The sequence below is a fragment of the Silurus meridionalis genome, chromosome 10 (genome assembly GCF_014805685.1).
Source record: "Silurus meridionalis isolate SWU-2019-XX chromosome 10, ASM1480568v1, whole genome shotgun sequence".
NCBI lineage: Eukaryota > Metazoa > Chordata > Actinopteri > Siluriformes > Siluridae > Silurus > Silurus meridionalis.
In genome coordinates this window covers 7,842,525-7,848,524 of record NC_060893.1, presented here as the reverse complement: position 1 = coordinate 7,848,524, position 6,000 = coordinate 7,842,525, and positions in this window count along the sequence as shown.

Below are 6,000 nucleotides of genomic sequence, written 5' to 3'. Positions count from 1 at the left end.
TCACTAATCCTAGAGAAATACAGTAACAGTGCAATCACAAAGACAAGCCGAGTCAATAGTTCTTCCATGAACCTCAGAAAAGCTTGACTCTTTTGGAAAGTTAGTTGCATGGCCAAAAAAACTCTTTACAAGTAATAAATAATATCATTACACCACGAGTCTGATAGATAGAATTTAATATAGTCATGCTTTTAGGGAATAGTCCGCAGCCTAACATTATTTTTACAAAGTAATTTTCATTTTCACAGCTACTTAAATACAACGTATTTTGGAAATACGTGTCCTCAAAGGTAAAAGTGCAGAAATAATATACTGCAGGTGCCTAGCTGTATGAGTATACAGTAACCCACAAGGCAATCCATCACCACCACTCCCAGCGATAGAGATCTGCATTATATTCATGTGTCATGCTTTGCCACAGGGAGAGATTTCAGAACAGAGTGAAACAACAGAGTCATATGAGACAGTCTCAAGGCTATACAGCTGTTTCTCCACAATAAGGCTCTGCGTTTGATTTGGTCTTTATGTTGAGATGCATACGATTCACTAGTTATTTGAACGAAAGTATCGGTTTAGCTGTTTTCCGTATCTGCCATTCAGAAGAAAATACTTAGTGCTTGGGTGATGAGAGACGAAGAGTAGCTCTCATTCTTAGAGGGAGTAATATCCAGGGAATAACTGCAGAGTAATTCCTAAAAAATGAAGAAAAAAAGGACTTGCATCTGAAGCAGACCTGCTTTCTATTAACACTTTATTTATTACAACACACTGATACATCTGAAATGTCAAGCAATGACCTGGCAAGAAGTGAAAAACACACAAGAGCTACATACTGCTGCCATGTCCAATCACAGCAGGGTCTGCATTTGTATATAAAAAAACAACAACAAGCATTTTAATAATGGAGTTGACATTTTACAAAACAACACACTATAATTGGATTTTACTTTTAGATTAAATTATACATTTATTAAATGGTGGATCCCCAGAAATATTACTTTATGTTACAGCATTAGAACAGTAAAATGCCAAATTAGCTTTGTACAAAGAGGTACTATCCAGAGTGCATTTATTTTAGACCTTAAAACTAGCATCATTGGTGTGAAGACAGGCCAGAACTGGCATTCTGACATCAAAATGGTAACATTATCTTGGTGGCAAGCAAAGCTGGTTTTGGGGTCAACAAGGTCTGCTGTAAAGGTGATTAAAAAGATGTTTGCCCTTCGACCAAAATAGCACATCTATTAAGGTTCAGATTGAAACAGGGCCCTTATGGTGTGTAAATAAAGACCAGACATAGCACTGCAATAGAAAAATGGGATTCCAACTTAGTTCTATCCCAGAACTGGCAGCGAGGTTAATCCATTGCCATTGAGAGTTCAGGGGGATTAAGAGTTTAACTCAGCCTGCTCCAAGAGGAAAGGCTCTAGCAGACGGAAAACCCTGAGGGACAGGGAACTGAGCATGGAGGCGATCCCCTCCCTGTTGGGTCCTGCGCTAACGCTTTGTGTGTTATATCGAGGGCCAGCTGTCACTCTCCACTGTCTAAGAGCGTCATTCGGGACAAGTCTGCTCCATTTGTTTACTGAGAGTTTGTCTACTACGCCGCCATGGTGAACGCAACGGGGGATCAAAGCAAGAGGGAAACAGAGAGGAGGAACATTTTGTGACCCGTGTGTTTCAGTAGATTATTATATCAAAAGCATATTGTGCTGAAGTCTGCATTCGAAAAGACTCCAAACAAACATTTTTCTTTACTCTATTTCAGTCCAACACGGTTGTACAGAATAATTATTTGAGTTGCTAGCTTATCTGGTAGCGCGACACAATCTGATCATTTTTTCTGATCTCTTTCATTAACAAGGCATTTGCACTCACAAAGCTGTCACTCACTGAAAGCGTATGAAACCTTCAAAATTGCACTGATCCCTACACTCATTCTACAATTAAAGTCACTCAATTTGATGTGAAGATAAACTGAGGCCACTGAACTGCATGTACATGTTTTTTTTGTTTGTTTTTTTTGCGCTGTGCTGCTACCACATGATTGGCTGATTAGATAACTGCAAGCATACTCTAAGTCCTAATAAAATGAATAGTGACTGTATATAAGCAGTGTATGTCATAGCAATGTTGGAGCATCATGAATTGTTTTATTCCTCTTACATCAAAACAGTTGGCCAACAATGACAATCTCTAGTTTATTAAAAAGCGGCATGCCATACATTTAACTGTTTATAGTTACTAGTTCCTTAGCAGCCTTTGTTTTATCTCTACATTTAAAATAATAAGTCATGACATGCATCTGCCATATTACTGACAAACCAAAAGACAACATACTGTTACAAAGTGCAGGCACTGAAGACATAAATGTTAAATAATCATCTCCATAGGAAAGGGTCACCATATAAATAAACAGTCATCTATACTAAATAAACAAGTTTTTTTTTTGCAATCTGTTAATTATTAGTCTTATGTTACATGAAAAGTCTTCTGTACATGTCCCTATAATGGAGTATTAGAAATGTATGGAATTCATTTACAATACAGCCAGTGCTTAATTTTGTCCATTCAGAATCAAGAATTCAACAGTGCTGTGGTAAAATCAAATGCAGTTGAAATTTTTTCATCAATTCATATCTGTTTTTAATGGTGACACTATAAAGGCCAAGCTGAAAGGCCTGGAAGTGCTCTAAACGAGACATTTTAAACAGTTTGATTAAGTTAATTTGACACAATAGGTCTTGACCAAACAGTATTACCCTTGTATGAGCTACAGCTTCAAAACAGCCATAAAAGAGCCAGTGAAAAGAGCTGGATGAGGTCCAGCTTTTTCAGGATTGAAGCGATACACCTGCATGGTTAAGGCAGGCATGACAAACACTCTGGACCTTCATAGCTGCTGGGTGGTCGTTTGCACGTGACTCTGCTTGCTGGGAAGAGTCACGACAGCTGCTTTCAAAAACCAAGATCCATATTCGTAAGATAATTACATATTTTCACACCAGCAAGAATAACAGCAGAGGGTTTGTGTATGTAGATATTTAACCATGTCTTCCTCCAGCACTGTCTCCTGAGGTTGATGCTTGAATGAAGTGAGATTAAAAGATACGGCCCCTGGGACTGTATCAACAAGCAAATATGTGGTGTTTTACTGCTGGCCTTATTAATGAACCAATGAACAGTCTGGTGTTTTATCACGTTTGTGTCCCAAATGCATTGGAATGCTTTTATACCACAGATGTGCTGAGAGATTGTGATGATTTGGCACAGATGTTGCACATCTAGTGTTCGACTGATGCTTTTGCAGGAGTGAAAGGTTTGCTTAAGTTTGTAAAACATGCCTAAACAAGGACATAAATAGGAATTTATTTCATTTGTCCAATGTAGAGTGAAGAATAATTAATATATATTTTTATTTTAATTAGTTTGAGATTGTTCTCCAAACTATACAAAATCTTTAAGTAAGATCTACTTCATATCCATGTGGCAGCCAAGGCTACCTTTATACAAAATAAACAGTAGATAAATACATTTCACAATGCAGCTACACATTTTCTTCATAGTAATTTTGGATACAAGGTTCATTGGTTCACAGCCATAATGATAAAAGTGTAGATAAAAGTGTGTTTGATGTGTCCAAGTATATTCACATTCAAAGTTAATCACATCAGTCTTCCCTTTTAGCATTCATCTCATTAACGTTCATAAATTCTTTCACAGATAACACACTGACATGGACAATAAACTGTAATACTATAATCTGAATAAGCCACTGTTCAGTGAAGGAAAAAAAAGGGGAAAAATAGCAGTTGTTCTGCTCATCTTCAGGACACATGTGCCCCAAAGGGGTTTAAGCTCCACTGTAGTCCACACCCTACTCTGACCTGGAAGTGAGATATACTTTCAACAGTGCCTGGGATGGATGAATTCCATCCTTTCATCCTGCAAGAAAAAATAATTTGGAATTTCTGTCAGTCCTCCCTTATTTTTTTCCCCAATGATATGCTCCAAAAGGCCTGCAGACATCAGTGAGTGATGTTAGCTTGTGTTTTGTGTCTACTTGCTGATGCTTTTTTAATCATGCACACATGGAGCCAAGCTATGCAAGAGAGATCTTTGATGATGTGACAGTTTCACCTATACAGCTCAAATGATTTTAGTTTCCTGCAATCCACTTTTCACTTCTGTGTCGAGTGTCATTAGTTTTTAAATTGTTGTCTAATAATACTAATAATGTAAAGTGTTAAGTGGAGGATTTCAGCTATCAGTTATGGTGTGTGTGCTTATTATCTTATTGGAATCATACCAGTTTTCTTTCTAATTTAAGGCATCTATGACAAAGATTAAGCAACAATTTTTTGGGGGGTCTCTTCTAGGGATGTAATTCAATATGAATACATTATACAGAACGAATTAATTTGTTTTAAACAGATAATGATACAGATATGAATAAAAGGCTCACCATTTTTTTTTCTTTCTTTCTTTCTTTTTTTTTAGGAAGGTTCCAAAAGATTTTCACAAAACACCTGGTTGCTGTGCACCAAGCCTGACATTCCATAGGGATCAAGAATAAAGTCACGAAAACTGAAGGTGTTTCCTTTCATGGAGGCAGGAGCAAGCATGAAGCAAAGCAACAACATTCAGTCTCAAAACTGTTACCACAAAGTTGAAGGCTGTGTTCAACTGTATTGGATGTCTTTGGATGCATTAGCATTACATTTTCCCTTCACTTGAATTAGGAGACCTAATCCTGTTTCAACACGACAATGCCCCTGTGCACAAAGCACACTTCATGATGACACAGTAGGGGGCACATGGTTTAAAGTGAAAGATTTGAGTGACCTGCTGAGATTTGAACTCACCCCTACTGAACACCTTTGGGATAAAATGGAATGCTGGCTTCACCCCATACCTCCACTTTACATCAGTATCTGACTTTACTAATGCTCTTGTGAGTGATTGAACACAAATCTCCACAATCACACTCCAAAAACCTCTTTCCAGAAGAGTGAAGGTTATTATAACATCAAATGGGAAGTAAATGTGGAATAATATGCTCAAAAAGCACTCACGAAACTTATCATCCTGTGTCCACAATCTTATGTACCAACTACAATTATACCTCTATTTACTGTCTTAACTGTTTAATAAAAAACTACTTAAGATAGACAAATATCATTATGTAAGTAATGAGTCACTGATTATTTTTATATGTAATTTGTTTAGCAATGAGAAAGATTCCAGTCCTCACTTTTATCCTTAACTGCTTTTTAGTATTTCAAGTCAGATCTGTCAAAACATACAAGTACTTGCATCTGTAAAATAAATGTCCGAGGACCACCCGACCGCTGCGCTTGATCTCACGATAGAAACAGTGACAGTGTTTTCCATTTGCTTCTGTGGATCAGAGTCCCTGGGTCTGCTCTCAGGACCACACAGTGTCCTTATAAGGCAAAAGCCTGGAGACCTGGTGCTCTTTATTCATAGTTATCCAGTGACCTTATGTGCATATAGCCTTTGTGTTTCTCGATCATCTGAAACAAGGAAATATTCCACCATTTGACAGCTCCTTAACAACAATGTAATGTTTACAAAGTCTCATGTACTTGAACATTTATAAAAGTTATAGTTCAAAGTACAAATATACATGTATAGTTTGTCAATGTAATGTCAGTTTGTCAATCTGTAGGTATTCATCTAATGCAAACTAATGCAATAAGTGTTCTTACATGCAGTCTTTTTAAACATTCTTTACTGCATTGCGTTCCTAATTTGATTTTTAATGCTAGCTTCCCATTAAAAAGGACCTTGTGTACATTTTAATATGTTTCTTCCTTTGCAGGAAAAATATGTATTCAAACACTTATAACTTTGTTAACCGGGAGTTTTAAGGTTAATCAGACTGAAAGAGGTTATGGTACTTTTTCATGTAGCCATGTGACTGGTTCTGTAAACATGTACTCGGAGGTAGCGAACAGTAGCCTTATTCAAACGTAG